We start from the raw sequence: 22,010 nt of genomic DNA, 5'->3' as shown, positions 1-22,010 counted from the left end.
TAAATTTATTTTTCTAAGTAATCTCTATACCCAACATGGGGCTCAAATTCACAACCTCAACATCAAGAATCACATGTTCCACCAACTGAGTCAGCCAGGCACTCCTGATGTCTGTGAATTTAGAATTGCTCAATTTGAAGTTTCAATTTTGGGCTTTGGAAGTACTCTTTTATCCTTACCTTAAGTTCAAAATGGTACTCCCTTCCCTCCCCCCAATTAAATTGAAATCTTAAAACTTACGGTGTGAAGCACAGAACAGATTTCATATTAATAAGATTTTTTTAAGTTTGTTTGTTGGTTGGTTGGTTGGTTGGTTTTGAGAGAGAGAGAATCCAAGCAGGCTCCATGCTGTCAGGGCAGAGCCTGATGTGGGGCTTGATCTCGTGGAACTGTAAGATCATGACCTGAGCCAAAATCAAGAATTGGACGCTTAACCAACTGAGCCACCCATGTGCCTCATTAAAGATTTGTAGTAAGTTACAGGAAATCTATGTGGAGAAGAAAAATTTAAATTTTGATATTAATCCTCCCCTTTTTTTAAACATGATTTTAAATATTCTTATTCTCTTAATTGTTTCCAAATGTCAGAGTTCTTGATCAGACTTCAAAAACTTCAAAAGAAGTCCTTGGCAACCTCCAAAGTTACCTTACTAATCTCCTCTTTTTAGGGGAAAATTTATTTAGTTGTAAGAACAACTTAAAAAGTGATGAGAAAGAATTACTTAAGAATATTTACAACTCAATGCAGTAACATTCCTGCTTTTCTTTAATAGAGACTTTTTTCAGAAAAGTAAACTAAATATTTGTGTTTTTATATACACCTCATTAATTTTTGATAGTGACATTTACTGGAAAACTAGTATAGTAAATCGAGATTCAATCATTAAAATAACAACTTTAAGGGAGATGATGTTTAGAGATCTATGCTTAAAAATATGGTTTAGTGGGGAGCGCCTGGGTGGCTCATTCAGTTGAGCATCTGACTCTTGATTTAGGCTCAAGTCATGATCTCATGGTTTGTGGGATTGAGCCCCACATCAGGCTCCATGCTGATGGTGCAGAGCCTGCTTGGGATTCTTCCCTCTTTCTCTGCCCCTTCCCTGCTCTCTTGCACACTCTTTCTCTCTCTCAAAATAAATGAACTTAAAAAAATATATATGGTTTAGGGGCACCTGGATGACTTAGTTGGTTAAGCATCCAACTCTTGGTTTTGGCTCAGGTCATGATCTCACAGTTCATGAGTTGGAGCCCAGCCTTGGGCTCTGTACTGACAGCATGGAGGCTGCTTGGGATTCAGTCTCTCTCCCTCTCTGCCCCTCCCCTGCTCACACTGTTTCTGTTTCTTTCAAAATAAATAAAGTTAAAAAAATATATATGGTTTAGTGTGCGATTTGTGAATGAAGGAGGATTATTGTATTGTTGACTTTATTATAGAACAATATTTCATCTATCCATGTCCCAGTTTAGAATAAGAAGTATACAAAAAGTTTTAATTGTCACAAGATTAACGAGCCAGATCATCTGCACTAAGGCACTGGCTTAGGAGCTCTCTTGGTTTTTACATAATTCTAATAAATTTGATTGTTTTCTGATCCCACAGCAGATTAAAAGGTGCAAATTTGCTGTGGGAATAGAGGCACTATAGGTAAAATGGAGAGCAAGGGGACAGGCGACAGGGAAAAAACCACATTAGCTTGGGGCCTTGTAACATAGACTCTGAGTATGTCATTAGTTTTTGTGTTGTGCTAATAACCTATTCCTGATGATAAAGTCATTGTGGGAAAATTCAATTATATTTTAATTTTGGGAGTCATAAAAATGTACAGAGTACATTTGGACACAGGCTTTGGAGTCAGATATATCTAGGTTCTCATCTTCTATCACTTAAGCTTTATGATTCTTTGTCCCTAAAAATAGAAATGGTAATTCCTTCCATTAAAGATTTGTTTTGAAGTTTAAATGAGATAACATACATAGTATAGTACCTGATATCTAGTATTGATTCAATAAATGTTATTCTCCTCCTTAAATTCTGTTCAACAAAAATCATTTTAGAACAATTTTCATCTAAAATATTTGAAAAAGTTTTGTTTTTCAAGGTACATATAAACTTTGTGTAAGTTAGGATTAAATATATGTGTACTTTTTTTTTTTTAAGATTTTACTTTTAAACAATCTCTACACCTGATGTGGGGCTCGAACTTACAACCTGGAGATCAAGTCACATGCTCTACTGACTGAGCTAGCCAGGCACCCTGTATGTGTACTTTTGAAGGTAGTGGTCAGGAATGAGATACCATTCTCATTTTCTTCCCACATCAGTCTTTCATTAGTATGGATCTGTGCTGTTCAGTACCAACCACTAGCTACAAATGGCTACTTAAATTTAAAATTTTTTCCTAGACTTAATTTTTTTTAGAGCAATTTTAGGTTTACAGAAAATTGTCCTGAAGATACAGAGTTTCCATATACGTCTTCCTTCTACAGTTACTTCTGTTAACATCTTGCATTATTGTGGGGCATTTGTTATAGTTGATGAGCCAGTTTTGGTAAATGGTTATTAACTAAATTCCATAGTTTATATGAGGGTTCACTTTTAGTGCTGTGTAGTTCTGTGGGTGAGAATGTCTTCTTTCACTTAGCAATGTAACATTTAAGGTTCTAGCTTGTTTCTTTTTACTGTTAAATAATATGCCATTTATGGATAAATCTAAGTTTTAGTTAATTAAAATAAAGGAAATTTAAAATTTAGTTCCTCAGTTGCACTAGCCACATTTCAGTGGCTCAGTAGCCACATGTGCCCAGTGGTAATTACCATATTGGAAAACGAAGATCTAGAACATTTTCATCATCTCAGGAAGTTTCTTATTGAAGAGTGCTGATATAAACTATCCTCCCGGGGTGCCTTGGGTGGCTCAGTCAGTTAAGCATCCAACTCTTGATTTCATTTCGGCTCAGGTCATGATCTCGTGGTTCATGAGACTGAGCCCCACGTCAGGCTCTGCGCTAACAACACGGAGCCTACTTGGGACTCTCACTCTGCCCCTTCCCTGCTGGTGCATGCTCGCTCTCAAATAAATAAACTTAAAACAAAACAAAACACCAATACTTCCAGCATCCAGTTCTCCATTTATATTCACTCTCACAGAAAGCTTACTTTACATGATCTCAGTTTGTCCTCGAGCCTACATTTCCAGTGCTTGTTGCTTGTGTTGCTGGCAGCCCTAAACTATACATAATAAACTTGATTCCTGGAAAAAACCAGCCTTTACAAATAAATATTGTCCATTAATGGTTTCCTAGGTTTCCTATCAGGGTATCATCTTTTGCTCCATTTTTCATTGTTCCTAAAATTTTATTTTTCTCTAAACCTTTTGAATATTTATCAAAGGTATACAGATCTCAGCTAAGAAATGGCAGCACTGAGATGAGAATCTAGACCTTCTTATTCTAGTTCTTTCATGGGCTCCCCACCAATTGGGGTTGCCTTTACAATCACTTTTGAAGAGGTAATTGGAGACCATTTGATTCTATGCTATAGAATTTTTAACAGTATATTTATAGGTCGAAACTATAAATTTAATAAATAGTGATATATTCATTCTTAAACAATTAGAATCTTAAATGAAGACATTTATCCCTTTAGCCGATTTCTTTCTGTAATTCAGTTATGGGAAAATTTTTTGCTTTCATGTGTGAGTCATTTTAGGTAACCAAAATTAATTTCCAGGACTAATATGAATTGGCTGGTAAGGGTGAATAGAATTGAATTGAACATTATTGACATCCAGAATTCTCTGCTGGTACCTGGATATTACACTTGGATTCTATTCAAACTACACTTTAATTTGTAAAAGCCAATCGGTTACCACATGAACTTTAACTTGCATCTTTTTTAACTCATCATGTTAAAGTTTTCAGAACTTGAAAAATGGAGATCCTTGTGTTAGTCTCTTTTGCTTGCCTTTTTTTTTTTTTTTTTTTTTTTTGTGATAAGTTGTACCTCTAATTTTGCTGATACTGTAGCCATTTTATGTTAGGTCTTGATTTGACCTTCCCTGTACACTGACTATGCTTGCTCAAAAGTCAGTTTTGTGGAGCCATTATGTTAAAGAGTAGTAGTCTTTCATATTTTAGTACTGTACTTAAAAAAACTTAGATTTTTTTACCTTCCTTTTGAAATGCTTTCCCTATAATTACTGCTTTTAAAACCCATGTTTTATGTGTCAAATTTTGTATTAGTTACCCCATTGAAAGCAGTTTTTGAACTGTTTTTGATTAAATACTCTTTGCTGGAGTCTGGCTTTTCTTTAAAATTTCTAGAAATTTTTTAAAAAGGGTGAGGTTTTCATATATTTAGAAAAATTGAGTTACAGGTTCCGTGGATTGACTCATTATCTAAGTCATTTTTTTTCAGAAATGTCAATTTATTATGTAGGTATGCAGTTGATGAAAACCTGTTCATAAAGAGCATAGAAGCCCCTTCTAGTTTTTCCTTCTACTGCTATCAGAAAAAGAGATGGTTTTGTGAAATAAGAAAGTCCTTATAATAATAGATAGATCTCTAAATGCATTTAAGAACAACTTAGGGAAGCGCCTGGGTGGCTCAGTTGATTAAGCATCCGACTTTGGCTCAGGTCATGATCTCACGGTTAGTGGGTTTGAGCCCCGCGTCAGGCTCTGTACTGACAACTCAGAGCTGGTAGCCTGCTTAGGATTCTGTCTCCCTCTCTCTCTGCCCCTTCCCCTCTCTGGCTGTGTCTCTTTCTGTCTCTCAAAAATAAATAAACATTTAAAAAGTTTTAAAGAAAAGAACAGCTTAGAATATCACAAAACCCACAATAAAGCATCATTGAATATTGAAGTAGTAGCACCTAATCTCCTAATGATTGACATGCATTAGTTAATTCATTGTACTCAGTGTCAAGATAAAACTCAACAGCTTTTTAGATGCATAATGACAAAATGGTGAGGGGATTGAAGGGGAAAGAATTAAGGAGTAAAATCCTGTCAATAGATTCTCCATATTTGGGAAATGTTTCACATTGTTGATTTTTTAAAATTCTTTTTTTTAAGATGTTTTAATTTTTCTTTTCAGTTTATTTATTTTGAGAGAAAAAGAGCACAAGCAGGGGAGGGGCAGGGAGAGAGGGAGAAAGAGAATCCCAAGCAGGCTCTGCATTGTCCGTGCAGAGTCTGACACGGGGCTCGAACTCACAAACTGTGAAATCAAGACCTGAGCTGAAGAGTCGGATACGTAACTGACTGAGCCACCCAGGTGACCCTAAATGAAGACTTTAAAAAAAAAAAAAAAAAATTTTTTAATGTTTGTTTATTTTTGAGAGAGAGCGTGAGCAGGAGAGGCAGAGAGGGAGACACAGAATCCGAAGGAGTCTCCAGGCTCTGAGCTTTTAGCACAGAGCCCGATGCAGGGCTCGAACGCACAGGTCGCAAGATCACGACCTGAGCCAAAGTCGGCCGCCCAACTGACTGAGCCACCCAGGCACCCCTACTCTAAAAGACTTTTTAAGAGCAGTTTTATATTCACAGCAAAATTGAGAAGGTACTGAGATTTCCCATATACTCCTTGTTCCCACATGCACAGCATCCACCACCAGAGTGGTAAATTTATTACCAAAAAAAAAAAAAGATTATTTAAAGTTCATAGTTTACATAGGGTTCATTCTTGGTGTGGTACATTCTGTGGGTTTGGACAAATGTGTAATGACATGTATTCACAATTGTAGTATCATACAGAGTATTTTTGTTGCCCAGAAAAATCCTGTGTTCTGCCTATTCATCCGTGTTCACCCCAGCTCCTTGCAGCCAGTGATCTTTTTGTCTCAGTAGTTTTGCCTTTTCCAGAATGTCCTGTAGTTGGAATCCTACAGTAGGGAACCTTTTCAGATGGCTTCTTTTAGTATTATCTATGTTTTTTCATACCCTAATAGGCTCATTTCTTAAAAAAAAAATTTTTAATGCTTATTTATTTTTGACAGAGAGAGAGAAACAGAGCATGAGCAGGGGAGGGGCAGAGAGAGAGGGAGACACAGAATCCGAAGCAGGCTCCAGGCTCTGAACTGTCTGCACAGAGCCCGATGCGGGGCTCCAACTCACGGACTGTGAGATCATGACCCTAGCCGAAGTCAGACGTTCAACCGACTGAGCCACCCAGGTGCCGCTAGGCTCATTTCTTCTTAACGCTGAATGATATTCCATCATCTGGATATACCACAGTGTATTTTTACATCTATTTACTGACGAGTATCTTGGTTGGTTGTTTCCAAGTTTCGGCAGTTATGAATTAAGCTGCTCTAAATGTCCGTTTGCAGGTTTTTGTGTAGACTTAAGCGTTCAGCGCCTCTGGGTGTATGGCGAGGAGAGTGACTGCTCGGTTGTATGGTAAGAGTATGTTTAGTTTATAAGAAATACCAAACCGTCTTCCAAAGTTGCTTTCCCATTTCGCATTCCTACCAACAATGAATGAGAGGTCCTGTTGTTCCGATTTTTGCCACCATTTGGTGTTTCTGTGTTCCAGATTTTGACCATTCTAATGGGGTGTGTAATGGTATCACATTGTTTTAATTTGCATTTCCCTGATGACTTATGATGTGGAGCCTCTTCCTATGTTTATTTGGAATATAATATTGTATAGTTGGAATCATACAATATGTAGTCTTTTCAGATTAGCTTCTTTGTCCTTATCTCTCTTTTTTTTTTTTTTTTTAGGTTTTATTTCTTTAAGTAATCTCCACATCCAGTGTAGGGCCAACCCCAAGATCAAGGGTCGCACATTCTTCTGACTGAGCCAGCCAGGAGTCCCTATCCTTATCTTTTTAATCTCCCACTTTACCTTTCGTTTTACCTAGCTTATGGATATTTTTAAGGATATCTTTAATTTTGGAGGCATACTTTCTTCTAAATATTAAGTACCAGTATTAAAAAAAAATTAACTCATTTTGTGGTGATACATCCTGCTGTCCTAAGTCCCCTTGCCATTTTACATTATCTTTTATGTGAATCATCCCAATACTATCTTTAGAGATATGACATTTGTCACAGTCAGGCAGAATAGTGATTTTTTTCAGTCACATTCAACAATTATTGAGCAAATATTACATGCCCTGCAGCAATATGGACTTTCTCTTACAGAAAGAGCATAGGATATATTGGAAACATCAGAGCATCTAATACAGGCTTGGCTAAAAAAGATTCTTGAAAGAGCTTCCTGAACTGAGTGGGACTTACAGGATGAGTAGAGGTTTAACAGTCTAGATTTAGGAGACTGCTTGAGCCCAACAAGACCTAGAGTGAAAAGAATGTATTGTGTGCAGGGAAAACGTTAATACTTCTGTTGGTAGAGAGTAAAATATGAGGCAGATGGTGATGAAAAATAAGATTAGAATGGTAAGTGGGGGCCAGATCCTGAAGATCTTTATGGCATGTTCAAGTTGGTCCTCCTTAGGTACCATCAAAGAAATTGTTGTTGATGTTACTTGTTTTTCAAATCAAGGTGTAATATACATGCAGTAAAAAGTAAAAATCTTAGAGATATATCTTAATGACTTTTTACATATATACACGTGTGGTATAACAGATTACTACCTAGATGAAGATATATAGTGTTTCTAGCACCTAAGAATTCTTTTTGCTCTTTCCCAGACCATACTTTTCCCCACTGCCTCTCATCTTCCCCAACAGTTATGCTGACTTCTAACATCATAAACTACTTTGCCTCTTCTTAAATGAAGTCATATATCATGTATTCTTTTTCCTTCCTCTATAAATTAAAGCCTTCAGTAGGTGCTATTTGGTATCTGGCTTTGTTCATTATGATATCTGTGAAATTCATCTATATTATATGTAACAGATCAATCTTTTTATTATTGCTGTATAGTATTCCATTTTGTAAATTAATCACAGTTTACCCATTCTACTGCTGTTGGACATTTGGGTTGTTTCCAGTTTGTTTTCAGCTTTCTATGAATAAAGCCTCTAAGAACATTCTTGTACATGTCTTTTTTTAAAAATTTATTTATTGTTTTAAGTTTCTTTATTCTGAGAGAGAGACAGAGAGAGTGAGTTGGGGAGGGGCAGAGAAAGAGAATCCCAAGCAGGCTCCGCACTGTCAGCACAGAGCCCGACGTGACGCGGGCTCTAACTCATGAACCGTGAGAACATGACCTGAGCCGAAACCAAGAGTGGGTCTCTTAACTGACTGAACCACCTAGGCACCACTTTGTATATGTCTTTTGATGGACAGAGTCGTCTCTCTTGTGTAAATACCTAGGAGTGGAATTTTGGGGGTCATTGGTAGACTTTTGTTTGGCCTAAGTAGATACTGTCTGTTTTCCAAAGTGAAATGTGCCAACTTACACTGCCTGAGAATTTCACATGCTCATATCATCTTTGGTATTGTTAGTTTTGAAAAATTTTAGCCCTTCTGGTAGATACGGAGTGGTATCTCATGGTCATTTTAATTTAAATTCTCCTCCTGTGTAAACGATGTTCTATAACTTCAGTTGGCATATTGTATACCCATTGGCCATTTGGATATTGTTGGAAAGGTTTGTTCATGTCTGTTGTCTGTTTTGTTTGTTTGTTTGTTTGTTTGGAATTGAAGCTTCTTATTATGGGATATACATACCACTATTAGTGTTGGGTGTTCTCCGTTTTTTAATTGAGTTGTTTTGTCATGGAAGAAAACATAGGTGAGTGACTAGCAGCTGTGTGGAGGGTAGAGGGAGGCAAGACAAAGCTGGAGACTGAGGCCAGTTAAAGGGTAACTGTGTGGGGGCACCTGGATGGTTCAGTCGATGAAGCATCCGACTATTGATTTTGGCTCAGGTCATGATCTCAACGGTTCGTGAGTTCAGGACCTGGGTTGGACTCTGCGCTGAACAGTGCTGAGCCTGCTTAGGATTCTCTCTCTCCCACTCTCTCTACCCCTCCCCTGCTTGTGTGTGTTTTCTCTCTCTCAAAATAAATAAATTAAAAAAAAAAAAAAGTTACTGTGTGATCCAAGTGAGAGAGACTATATGCTCTATGAGAGCAGGGTCAATGTTTCTTTCAGGGCTGTATCTTCAGATCCAAGGACAGTGACTGGTATATAGTTGCAGGCGCTGAATAAGTATTTTTTGAGTGGATGAATATGGGTCCTCAGGGAAGTAGAGATGGAAAGGAATATATAGATGTAAAAGATAATAAAAATTTTTAATAGGAGTAGAAAAAGATGGAATCTAGGATGATTACCAGATTATCAGATTTGTACATTTGTACATTGTCAGATTGAATAGTGGTGTCACCAAAGAAGCAAAGACTGCAGAAGGAATTGTCAGTTTAAAAATAGGGATGTTTAGTTACCATGTGACCTTGAGCTTATTACCTAACATATGTGCTTCAGTTTCCTTAACTCTAAAATTAAGCTTTGTAATGATACTAATAGGGTCATTGTGAGGGCTAAGTGAGATAATGCATGCAGAGCACTTAGAACAGTGCCTGGCACATAGATGTACTCAAAAAAGGTTAGAGATAGAAACAAACAAAAATCCCTATCCTTGTGGAGCCTACGTTTTAGGTTTTAGTAATGGTGGGTATACACTATAACAGAGCAAGTAAAACATAGCATTATTGGATGCTGAGAAATATTATGGAGAAAAATTAATCAGGAATGAGATGGGAAGGAAGTGCATGTGTGTGGTGGTAGTGGGATTGGGGTTGAGAGATCAGTTTTATTTTTTATATATTATTTTTTTATTTTTTATTTTGTTTCTTTTAATTTTTTTGACGTTTATTTATTTTTGGAAGAGAGAGACAGTGCGAGCGGGGAGGGGCAGAGAAAGCAGGAGACACAAATTCTGAAGCAGGCTCTAGGCTCCAAGATGTCAGCACAGAGCCCCACATGGGGCTCGAACTCACGGACCATGAGATCATGACCTGAGCTGAAGCCAGATACTTAACCGACTGAGCCACCCAGGCGCCCCTATTTATTATTATTTTTTCAAATGTTTGTTTATTTTTGGGAGAGAGAGAGAATGAGCAGGAAGGGACAGAGAGAGAGGGAGACACAGAATCCAAAGCAGGCTCCAGGCTCTGAGCTGTCAGCACAGAGTCCAACACGGCGCTTGAACGCATAAACTGTGAGATCATGACCTGAGCCAAAGCCAGACTCTTAACCAACTGAGCCACCTGGGCACACTGAGAGATTAGTTTTAAATGAGGTGATCAAGTAGGGCTCTTCATAAGAGAATTCACTTATGAATGCTTGCAGGGAAATGAGGAAAAGGTTCAGGATTGGGGGAACAGTGGGGCAAACTGATGATAATTCTTTAAGACAAGAAAGCAGAGCTCCCTGTTTTTACCAGAGAGTGTAACATTAGTAGATTAAGATCTGTTTATTGTGCAACCCCCAGCAGTTAAACTTGCCTCAACCTTTTATCCCTTCCTCCCTGCAACACACAAACATACTACACAAACCTGAGCATGAATTTAATCCCCCAAAGGTCATCATTATGTATTTTGAAGGAAGTGTTTTGTGTTTAATTCTGCAGTAGTAGCAACAAATCAGTATATTCTCTAACAGTAGTTACTATTTGGGAGTCAGCAAAATATCTTCATTTACAAGTTATATACCTTTTATTTTATAAATCAGATACATTGTAGCTATAAGCTTCTGTGTTTGGAGTCCATGTAGTAATTTGTCCTTTTTTTTTTTAAAGTCCTGAAATGTAATTTTTTGCCTGGGATAACAGTCTAGAAATAATTCTCAGTTGGAAAATGAATCCATACCTCTTATTTTGTTGTTGGATTATTTTTCAAGCATGTGCAATTGAAAATCACTGTGATTTTGTTTTGTGGAGATAGTTTGAATTCTATCAGACACATTTCATAAAAATAAACAAAGTAATGAAAATGACCTTAAGTCTTGGCTAGTAGGTGACGGGGACAATACATTTTATTAACACTATTATTAAGTATGTTAGATTATGTCTCTAATGCAAAAATTCCCTAAGTCCGAGGATATACTCAAGGATCACCCACCTATACGCATCACAGGTGTGTTGCAGTTTACCTCTTCTGTGTACATCTCCCTGTTTTCTCTTTGTCGCCCAGTTCTAGAATCAGTCACACTCCTATGATCACCACCAAGGACACCTAAGGCACAGGCTCCCTGGGGAAAAGTAGAAGCAAGTAGAAGGAAAGAAGTGGGGGCTATTATTGTGATGGATATGTTGCTTGGTTTTCTTGAGTAAAGAGGGACTCTGTTCTCAAGTTTTGTTACTGACACCACTACTGTTTTTGTTACAGTTCACCACCAGAAATCTGCTGGGGTTCAAAATCCAAATGTCATCACTGCTTCAAAAATGACCTTATGAAGGGTATTTTTCTAACTGTGGTCAGTTTAACTGGAAGTGTTTTGTAATAGTTTAAAAAGTATGAATGTAAAATAAAAACCTAACAAATATAATGTTGAATTATTATAATATTATATAATATAATATTATTTTATAATAATTATTATAATTATCTTCGGAAGCTGAAACACAAAAGAATATATATATGTATACACACGTACATACTGATGGTTCCACTGTATAGAGTTTTTAATCTATGGTATTAGAAGTTAGGATAGTAGTGACCTTTGAGGAGGAATAAAAGAATAATGATTGGGAGGGATGGCGTGGGAGGCCTTCTGAGGTGTGGTAATGTTGTATATCTTGGGTATACAGTTGACCCTCGGAGCAGTTTGGGGGTTAGTGATGCCAGCCCCCATGCAGTGAAAAATCTGCTTATAACCTTTGACTCCTCAACTTAACAACTAATAGCCTACTGTTGACTAGAAGTCTTACCAGTAGTATAAAGTTGATAAACGTGTGTTGTATGTTGTGTATATTATATACTGTATTAAAACTAGAGGGAAAAAATGTTGAGAAAATCATAAGGAAGGTGAAATACATTTACTTCCTTACGTACTATATTATTGAAAAAAAAAATGCACTTATAGGCAGGCCAGGCCAGGCCAGAGGCGATACCAGGGGCAGGCCTGGTCCTGGCTTGGTGATATTCTGCACCCTGGTGACCTTGGCGGCTGGCTGGCTGTGGCGGAAGCCTGGAGGCACAATACAGAGGTCTCATCTGCCTGGCAGTGTAGCATTGACCTGTGCCACTGGCAGCTGTAGCCACATGTAAGTATAGCTGGCCTCCCAGAGACTCTGGGGCCTGGGCCCTGTTGGGGGGTGTTTGGTGGGGAGCCAGTGCCTGGAGGATTGGAGGTTGAGGCCACTGGATGTGTTCCTCTTTCAGCTCGGCCTCCTCTCTGCCAAGCCCCCCTGTGCCTGACTCACCCACCCCACATATACAACCCTTCACCCAGAGGGTGACCCGAAGCCCTGCCCCATCCCAGGGTGCCCTGGGACTGCTGACTGCCTCCACAGGTCTGGTCTCCCTGGGTTCTCAGGGCAACAGGTACAAACTCTGTGCTGGTCACCTTTGATTTGGTCTGTGGAGACTAGGATGGGCAGTTGTAAGTAAACGCCTTGTGCCTTTGCTGTCAACTCTTTAAAAAAAAAAAAAAAAAATCTGCGTGTAAATGGACCCATGCAGTTCAAACCAGTATTGTTCAAGGGTCAGCTGTACAGGTATGCTTACTTGGTGATAATTCATTGAACCGACCATTCTTGATCTCTATGTATGCCTTTCTGTAAGCTACACTTTAACACATTTTAAGTGTCTTAAAATATATAGAAAATAAGATTCATTTTCTGTTTTAGTCCTGTGATGATTCTCAGTGAAAAATTCTAATAAAATGTTCCTTGTGATTCTCTTCAAAAGGAATGTATTAGTTGCAATAACCTAATTAAAAAATAAGCTGGTAGGCTTAAATAGTTCCAGGGGTCCTGTACTAAATTTACTTAATTTGAAACTGATCATGCTCAGGTTAAACGTAAAACAGGCACCATTTAATTTAGATCTTTATTTTTGGCTAATAAAATAATTATTAATTTAATAAAAATTACAGGTGCTGGAAGTTGGAAGATACTGTATTACAGTAGAAAAAGTACAGGCTTTGCAAAGAATTGGACAAACGTGGGTTCATATTATGACTAGACCACTAAATTAGCTGAGTAACTTTGTTTTCTTTCCTTCCTTCCTTCGTCAGTAGTGGTGATAGCTATCTCAGGAGGTTGTTGGAGGATTAAATGAGATGATCTCTAAGGGCTTGGCACTCATATCCCAAGTGGGATTTGGGGGTGAAGAGGGAATAGTTTTGGAGAGTGTATAAAGATAGTTGTAGGTAGGAAAAAAGAAGTATAACCTGCTGAAGATCACTAAGGTGATGATGTTAAGGAAAGTTAAGTCTTTAGATTATAACCAGTAAATACTAACAACATCTAACTTGGGAGTATACGAATCTATCAATGTTAAGAGTTAATAATGCTTCTCTGGCACATCAGCATGAAGGACTGTTAGCATGGGTGACAAGTATTAAGTTGGAATATAATAAGTTTTAGACAGATTTACATTGAGTTTAAGTGGTTGGTACCTATTTTTTCTAGAGGACGTGTCATCCATGCTGTGCTTTGAAAATGTTATCATTTTGGTATACTTGACTGCTTCTCCCCTTAGTATTAATTTATGCTGTAGGATTAAGAAACTAAATTTAGGCATGTTGTGTTTATGAAGGTACTTCAGTATATTAGTAATTTTTAGGGCCTTCATGAGGATAGATTCACACTTTTAAAAGGTTGTAATTCAATTGAGAACTTTTCGTGTTTCAGGGTCACTATTACATTCAGTATTATGTATTCTCAAAAGGCTATGATGAAATTTATACATGTTATGTTATGCTTTAATTATATAACAATTAGATATCTAAGTTGAGTGGCTGAAAACAACCTTTTATTTGGTTACACTTTTGAGTCAGCATTTGGGGCAGGATTTAGCTGTGTGGTTCTGCTGCTGGTCTCCATTTAAGTCACTCATGCAGCTTGAGTCATCTAGCAGCTCACATTGGGGCTGATTGTTCCAGGGGACTGAGCTTGGACAGTTTTTCTCTGTTTTGTTCTCTGTCTAGGTCCTGATGGTCTCAAGGGTGTAATAATATTTTATAAGGTTATTATAATTAAAAGATAATATACTTTAAGTTTTTAGAATATATTTTTTAAGGTTTATTGTATTTTTGAGAGTATGAGCAAGGGAGGGCCAGAGAGATAGAGGATCTGAAGTGGGCTTGGTGCTGACAGCAGTGAGCCTGATGTGGGCCTTGAACTCACAAACTGTGAGATCATGACTTGAGCCAAAGACATTTGAGTCACTCATGAGCCACCCATGAGCCCCAAGTTTTTGGAATATTTTAACCCATAGTAAATTCTGTTACTGTTTTAGAGCTTAGCATTCTTTCAAGTCTCCATTTGTTTATGTTTAACCTATGATTATCTCCTTCAAAGATAGGAATGCCAGCATAGCTTGCTAATAAGTGGTATCCCAGAGGCCTTCTGAAAGATAAAGTTGAGGGTTTTTCTCTCTGTTTGCCAGCTTTGATATATTAAGACTCATTTGCCCATGTTAAAAGGTGCCTGCTTAAAATAATGAAATAAAAACCTGGATTTTATATTTGAGTTTATAAACCTTCAGGTACCTTCTTAAAATCTCCTTCTTCCAAAATGGAAATTGTGTGTGTGCACTGGAGAGCAAACTATCGGTTATTTTAATTGCATTTACGCCTGATAATCTAATTATTCTTAAACTGGGGTATAAGAATACTTGGATTGTTAAGCTTTTAAAAAATTTTTAAAAAATATTTAGGCTTTTAATGTCTGGCTTACAAGTTTGTTTTGTAAGTTTAGGGGAGTAATTTTCTAAAATTGGAGTTACTTGTTACCAATGTTAAATTTTGGCCACAGAGAGTTTGTCATTATGTTGCTGATGTTAAATATCTTTTTTGTCCCCAATGTCTTAAGGTGCAAAGTAAGATTATTGATTTGAGATTTTTTCAAGTTTTTAATTTTTTTCTTGTTTATTAGTTTTTTGTCTTATTATTTTTTTTTTAATTTTAATTCCGGTGTAATTAACGTATAGTGTCACATTAGTTTCAGGTGTACAATGTAGTGATTCAACAATTTTATACATTAGTCAGTACTCATCATGGTAAGTGTACTCTTAATCCCCTTCACCTATTTCACCCGTCCCCCTACCCACCTCCCTCTTTTTTTTTTTTTTTTTTTTTTTTTTTTAATGTTTATTTTAGAGAGAGGGAGACAGAGGATCTGAAGTGGGCTCTGCTGACAGCAGAAGAGCCCGATGAGGGGCTCGAACCCACGAATTATGAGATCAAGACCAGAGTGCTAAAGTCTGGCTCAGCTGCCTGAGCCACCCAGGTGCCCCTCTTTTTAAATGTAAACATTTAAAGCTGCACACTTCTCTCTAAACCTTGCTTTAGTTGCATCTTATAAGTTTTTGTATTGTATATCTTGTCATTCATCTCAAAATAGTTTCTGGTTGCCCTTTTCACTTCTTCTTTGACTTATTGGTTATTTAGGTTATTGTGGTTTAATTTCCCTGTGTTTGTGAATTCCCCAAATTTCTTTCTGTTATTTGTAATTTCATTCCATTGTGGTCAGAGAACATAACTTTAGCGATTTCAGTCCTCTTAAATGTATTGAGACTTGTTTTATGGTCTAGCATATGGTCTGCCTTGGAGATTGTTCCGTGTGTACCTGAAAAGAATTCTGTTGTTAGGTATTCTCTGGATGTCTTTAAGGTCTAGTTGGTTCATAATGTTATTCAACTCCTATAAATCCTTGTTGACCTGTGCATGCTAGTCTAGATGGTAAAGCCCTAGGTTTCTTCCCTAGCAGCAAGCTTTCCATTAGCTCAGTTGACTTTTTGTTGGAGAAAACAGAAATACTCCAGCTTGATACATTTGCTAATGTGTGTTGGCTGACTTTTTTCTGTATTAAAACCATAGAGAAAATCATGAGAGGGGAAAAAAAACCAAGAGACTCTCTGATTTTAAGGAACTTAGAGTCTAGTTATGGCTTAGCTAATTGCTCTATTGAGGGTATTGTTAACAGGGATAACTATAGTTAAGAAATCTAGTAATCTAGGTAAGAGATGTTGGTAACCTAAACTTAGATACTGGGAATGGATGGGAAGGTTTAAGGAAACATTAAAATGAAATGATAGGGCTTGGTGACTGATTAGTTAAGGGGGAAGGGTTTGAGGAAAAGGGAAAAGTCAGTTGATGATGCCCCATGCTTCTGTCAATGGGTAAGTGACTCATCATTGACATAGGGAACAAAGGTTTTTGGTAAGGTTGAAATGATTTGGGATGCTAGTTAGACATGGATGGCTAGTAACCAATTGATTATATGGCTCTGGTTGGCATTGAGAAAAGAGGTCTGGGGAGCCTGGGTGGCATAGTCAGTTAAATGTCCCACTTTGGCTCAGGTCAAGATCTCACAGTTCGTGGGTTCAAGCCCCACATCAGGCTCTGTGCTGGCAGCTCAGAGCCTGGAGCCTGCTTTAGATTCTGTGTGTGTCTCTCTCTCTGTTCCTCCCCTGCTCTCACTCTGTCTCTCCCTCAAAAATAAATAAACATTTAAAAAATTAAAAAAAAAAGAAGAGAGGTCTGAACTTGAGATACTGATTTGGAAATCATCAGCATGTAGTTGGTATTTGAAAGCTGAAAAATAGATGGAATTACTTGGGGAAATTTTGTAGAGGAAAGAATTGAGGTAGGAATTCTGGAAAATCATATATTCCAGAGATGGACAGAGAAGGAGAAACTCTCGACAGAGACACGCATGGAGTGGCTTGCCATTAGTGGATTATCTGGACAGTATGTCATAATAGAAACCAAAAGGGGACAGCATTTGTAGGAATAACTGGCCAACATTATTAAATGCTATATATAAAGAAATTAATGACTGAGACAGAACCATTGAATTTTAAAAGAAGGTTGTTGACATGTTTGTTAAGAGATGTTTCAACATAGTGGTTGGGATAGAGTGGGTAGTTTTAAAACTGAAAGGTGAGGGAGTAGAGAAAGAGCCTAAGAAGAGGACAAGGACAGGGATTGAATGACTTTTATTTATTTATTTTTTAAGTAACTCTATGCCCATTGAGGGACTCAAACTCACAACCCTGAGATCGAGAGTTGCACACTCCACTGAGCCAGCCAGGTGCCCCAACTTTTTTTTTTTTTTTTTTTTTTTTAATTAAAGATTGGAGACATAAATGTTTTTTAAGCTCCTCTGAACAAGGATTTAACCATGCCTGTAGGGAAGGAAAGAACTAGTAAAGAGGGATAAATTGAAGAAATGGATTATTAGTGCTGCCCCAATAAACTATCTCAATTTCATTGAACTCCTCAGGAGTCTATAGGTTAGTAATTGACAGTCTGAAATATGAGTTTATGGGGCACAGGTTAGATTTATTTTTCCTCGTGAGCATTTACCCCTACATTCATGGTTACTGAATACTTGCCAATCAGGTTTGTCATTGCGTCTCAAAATAACTTCTGGAGACCAAAGGAACAAACTTCCTGTTCTGAAAATGAGCGATTATTGCAGCAGGAGGAGAGATTTCAAAACGTGACCTGAAAAACTATTTAAAGTCTAGTTAAAATATTTGGCCTAGGCGCCAAAAATTATTCATGGATCTTTTTTGTTGGGGCTGAGTTATCTTTAGGATTTAGAAAAGAGGCTTAATTAAGAAGACATCAATTTTCACAAAGAAAACAACCAATATCAGAAATTTGCATTTAATCTGAAAGCAATTAACAAAATAACAGATCAACTAAAATGCCAAGTGTATTCCAGAATATTCCTGATTTTGGTTATTATTAGTTCTTGTTGTGTTGTTGATGTTTGAACACCACTAAATGGTGATAACATACTTAGTTAACAATATAGTATATGTAATATTCAGTGGAGGATTAATGCAGAAGCTGAAAAAGTGAAGTAACCTTTGGCTGTTTTGCTATAATGCGAAGTTTTCTAAGTATTCCACAGATGCTTTAAAGATGACACGCTTTTTTCTTTTTTTTTATGTTTGCTTTTTTTTTAATCATCTTTTTTTTTTTTTTTAACGTTTATTTATTTTTGAGACAGAGAGAGACAGAGCATGAACGGGGGAGGGTCAGAGAGAGAGGGAGACCCAGAATCCGAAGCAGGCTCCAGGCTCCGAGCTGTCAGCACAGAGCCCGATGCGGGGCTTGAACTCACGGACTGTGAGATCATGACCTGAGCTGAAGTCGGACACTTAACCCACTGAGCCACCCAGGCGCCCTAGCCCCTCACCTCCCCCTTTTCTTTTTAAGATGATGCTTTTCTGCCACCTCTTTAATAACTGGTGATGTCCTCTTCAGTGTAGCACATTTACACACAACGTGTAACTTAACGTAGAATAAAAACCTGGAGCTTTAAAACTGTGCACACAAAGTTAGAGGTTGTCATTCACTTTCTAGAGTACCACTTCAACTTCAGATTAGGCAGCTTCTCCATGAATGAATGGTTTTATCTGTTTTTACTATTTCTTCTTCTAAATTTGGCATTATGCTGCAGGTAGAAATGTTTCTTTTTGTCCTTCTAAACACTGGATGGCTAAATAAGCCATCTAAATGATCCCTTTGCTGCTTTCTCAACACTTTTTATCAAGCCCTATCTTTTAGGCTTTCCTCCCTCTAAATCAGAAGCTATTCTCTCTATACCTGTCTGAAGTATTTGTCCGTTTGTACTGACATTAGCGTTTACATTATTTTATTTACATCTACAATGTGTGTTCACATATTTTGGGAAGATATTTTTACAATCAAAATTGAGTCTTGGGGCGCCTGGATGGCTCAGTTGGTTAAGCGTCCGACTTCGGCTCAGGTCATGATCTCACGGTCCTTGAGTTTGGGTCCTGTGTTGGGCTCTGTGCTCACAGCTCAGAGCTTGGAGCCTGCTTCAGATTCTGTGTCTCCCTTTCTCTCTCTCCCTCCCCTGCTCTGTACTCTGTGTCTCTCAAAAAGCAAATAAACATTAAAAAATAAATAAATAAAAAATTGGGTCTTTCTTCATAGGACATTATTGCTGGAAAAAACTTGAGCCTCCTTAAAAATCTGAGACTAGTATTTCATCTGTAAATTAATTGATACTCTGCTGAGAATTATAACACTGAGAATTATTATAATAAGCCTTCATTGATTTTTCTTCTTTTTGTTTTGATTTCCTGTTTTTTTGCTTTGTTTTTCAAGATTGTTAAAAATGTTCTCTGATGTTGCCCTGCATGTTAGTTGCTATGGAAATGTTCCAGAGAGATGACAAATTAAATTACGACCAAGAATACAGAGTTAAACTCCTCTCGTAGGGTAGAGTGTGAGGAAACCAAGGGTTTCTTCTTAAAATAAGGTTTTGCTTAATATATCTTTCTCAGGGCAGCTTATACCTCAGATTCACATAAGAGCTGAGTTGTAGTCTCAGCTCACAATATATCAGCTTCAGGCAAGTTATTTAATTCTGTTGAAGCTCAAGTGTTATCTATAAAATGGGCATAAAAATGCCTCAGAGGGGTGACTGGCCCAGATTAGATGCTTGATGAATTTCATTTCCATTTTCTCCCTCTAAGTCAGAGGCAGATAAAACGAACCTGTGTAGAGGAGATGGTAATACATTTTTAATAACTTTTTATTTATTTATTTTAGAGAAAGAGCACGAGCAGGGGATGGGGGCAGAGGTGTGGGGGTTGGGGTGGGGGAGAGAGAATCTTAAGCAGGTTCCACCTTCAGCTCAGTGCGGAGCCCAATCCGGGGGTCATCAGCTCTCTTCCATAACCGTGGGATCATGACCTGAGCTGAAATCAAGAGTCGGACACTCAACTGACTGAGCCAGGCACCCCTTTAATAATTTTTTAGATGTCAGTTTTTAATACATGTATAGATTAACGTTTTATTTATTTTTGAGAGAGAGGAAGAGTGTGAGCAGGGTATGAGCAGAGAGAGGGAGACAAAGAATTCAAAGCAGGCTCCAAGCTCTAAGTTGCCAGCACAGAGCCTGACGGGAACCCATGAACTGTGACATCATGACCTGAGCCCAAGTTGGACGTTTAACTGACTTAGCCACCTAGGCGCCCCACTTTATAATATAGTTAAATGAAATCTTCAAAGCAATATAATTTAGCTTTTAATTAGGGCTATTGTCTTTATATATTTTTTAAGTTTATTTATGTATTACGAGAGAGAGCGAGCAGGGGAGGGGCAGAGAGAGGGAGAGAGAGATAATCCCAAGCAGTTTCTGCACTGTCAGCACTGAGCCCGACCCGGGGTTTGTACTCCTGAATTGTGAGATCACAACCTGAGCCAAAATCAAGAGTTGGATGCTTAACCGACTGAGCCACCCACGCACCCCTGTATTTTTAAAGTATTGCATTTAAAAATTTGGAGACTAAGACTCTTTATTAAAAAAGACTTTAATGATTTTTAATAGCTTTATTGACATATAATTTACATACTTATAAAATTCACATATTTTAAGTGCACAATTCATTGATTTTTCGTAAATTTGCAGAATTGTGCAGTCATCACAATTCAATTTTAGGACATTTCCATCACCCTTAAAAGTTCCCTGCCTTGGCCTTGGGGCATCTGGGTGGCTCAGTTGGTTAAGTGTGGGACTCTTCATTTCAGCTCAGGTCATGATCTCACAGTTCATGAGTTCGAGCCCCACATTGGGCTCTCTTTAGTGGAGCCCCCTTCTTCGGATCCTCTGTCTGTCTCTCTCTCAAATGCATGTTAAAAAACAAAAGTTCTCCTTCCCTAAGGACTATTGGTCATCTGTAAGATGGCACAAGTTACGGTATTTAACACTACCAGCTTGGGAATTAGGCTGGCCAGGCTTAAATCATAGTCCTGCCACTTGCTAGCTTTGTGTCTTTGGGTACTTCTCTGTACTTTGGTTTCTTTACTTTATCATTAAAATGAAGGTAATACATACATTACAGCATTGCTGTGAATAATTAATTAGATACTGTATATAGAGCACTGAAAGTGTTGGCACCTACTTGGTACTTAACAGATATTGGTTACTGGTGGTAGTTCATATTGTGTTTTAGATTTATGGTGCACACTTAAACGAGAAAAGCATCTGAAAACACCTAGCATAATACCTGACACATGGTTTATTTTCAGAAAACCAAGCTCTTTTTCTGTACCATATCATAATCTTGTCTGTAGTACTTATGAGCACTATTCCTTGTGTAAAAATGTTAATATTCTTGAGGAAGTTATGATATTTTAAAATTTGGGCCTTCTTCAAGGTGAACTGATTGCTATTTATCATGTTGTTATGTATAACCAATTAGTAACAGTAAATATTACGACTTGCCATTTACGGAGGGGAATAGGCCTTGTTTTAACTGATAGGAAGGTTAACCATTGCTTTCATCATTGAGTAACAGTCACTTGTTTGGATTTTTGTTAGAAATAAAGAGGGTTCATCATCCATGCTTTTCAGATTAGAAAGGTTTCAGTAGAATTACTCCTGTTGAGCTAGGTTTGGGCTGACTGACCCCTAACACACAATGAGTTGTCTGGAGGCCTTGAGCACATGTGCTTTGATGAATAGAATTATTTAGGACTTTTTTTTTTTCCTGACAGAACCTTGCTCTGAAAAAGCTTAAAGAATCTGGATATTGGTGTTTAGTATTTTAGTCATTTTCTTTTTCTTTCTTTCTTTCAAGAGACCCAGCGCGAGTGGGTTGGGGGGGGGACAGAGAGGGGAGACACAGAATCCAAATCAGGCTCTAGGCTCTGAGCTGACAGCAGAGAGCCCGATGAGGGGCTCAAACTTGTGAACCACGAGATCATGACCTGAGCCGAAGTTGGACACTTAACCGACTGAGACACCCAGGTGCCTCTATTTCTTTTTGTTTTTTAACGTTTATTATTTATTTTTGAGAGAGAAACAATGCGAGCACTGGAGGGGTAAAGAGAGAAGACACAGAGCCCAATGCAGGGCTCGAACTCATGA

General features: G+C 37.8%; 1 protein-coding gene across 7 annotated transcripts in view; it reads left to right on the top strand.

Annotated features, from left to right (window-relative positions):
* Window positions 1–22,010, top strand: part of RC3H1 (ring finger and CCCH-type domains 1) — an 81,084-nt gene that overhangs the window by 5,863 nt on the left and 53,211 nt on the right. Inside the window, exons 1-3 of one of the 7 annotated variants that reach the window (XM_042926204.1) lie at window positions 6,219–6,402; window positions 11,308–11,378; window positions 12,005–12,185. The exons of 3 other annotated variants lie outside the window; for them this stretch is intronic. The gene's annotated coding sequence lies outside the window, so the exon portion shown is untranslated. Of the gene's footprint in view, window positions 1–6,218; window positions 6,403–10,123; window positions 11,396–12,004; window positions 12,186–22,010 lie in introns of those variants that run through there. 3 more of the 7 variants (XM_042926203.1, XM_042926205.1, XM_042926207.1) reach the window with 3 other exon arrangements.

Source organism: Panthera leo, chromosome F3 (genome assembly GCF_018350215.1).
Source record: "Panthera leo isolate Ple1 chromosome F3, P.leo_Ple1_pat1.1, whole genome shotgun sequence".
Taxonomy (NCBI): domain Eukaryota; kingdom Metazoa; phylum Chordata; class Mammalia; order Carnivora; family Felidae; genus Panthera; species Panthera leo.
Note: the sequence above shows the minus strand (reverse complement) of the source record. Positions and strands in the feature narration are given on the sequence as shown.